Raw genomic sequence first — 980 nt, 5'->3', positions numbered from 1 at the left:
ATTATTATTATTATTATTATTATTATTATTATTATTATTATTATTATTATTATTATTTTATTATTATTATTATTATTATTATTATTATTATTATTATTATTATTATTATTATTATTATTATTATTATTATTATTATTATTATTATTATTATTATTATTATTATTATTATTATTATTATTATTATTATTATTATTATTATTATTATTATTATTATTATTATTATTATTATTATTATTATTATTATTATTATTATTATTATTATTATTATTATTATTATTATTATTATTATTATTATTATTATTGTTATCATTATTATTATTATTATTTTTATTACTTATATTTTAATTCTTGTTTTTATCGGTATTTTCATTATTAAGTTCGGTCCTATTCCAAATTTTCTTAACTTTTGTCCATTTTCACCAGTTTCCATGGTTAGAATTCTTCCATAAAAGTTGCAAATACGGTGAATATTCCGGAAAAACGGATGGGCAATGTTGGAAATTGGTATTACCGCAGCTTATAACTAATTCTTCATCCTATAAATAATCTTAAGATATTTGCTATCTAATAACAATATGATAAACTATAACCTTTGTCATATGAGCATACTGTTTGCAACAAATTAAGCTAACTAATCATATGTTTATCAGCAATAATTCTGATTAAACTTTATGAGAATGGAAAATTTTCATTTTGATAATTATTAATTATTCCGTCTTTAATTGCTAATTATTTCATCTTTAATTAGCTATAAGTTTTTTTCAAACTTTCCTACCACAATAACATATATCTAATAGGTAGTTATTAAACATTAATTGTCTACCGTTTAACTTTCGGTTGTTTTTATTTGAATAGTTTAATCGTACTTGATGCCGCGAATTTTTATTCGCGAGACTCCAACCATACAAATATATAATCAAATAAATTTCCTATTGTAAATCATCTAACCAATTTACATTGTTTAAAATAATCTCCCAAAT

This window comes from Loa loa (genome assembly GCF_000183805.2).
Source record: "Loa loa unplaced genomic scaffold supercont3.397, whole genome shotgun sequence".
NCBI classification, from domain to species: domain Eukaryota; kingdom Metazoa; phylum Nematoda; class Chromadorea; order Rhabditida; family Onchocercidae; genus Loa; species Loa loa.
The sequence above is the reverse complement of the archived record's forward strand: the minus strand, read 5'-3'. Positions refer to the sequence as shown.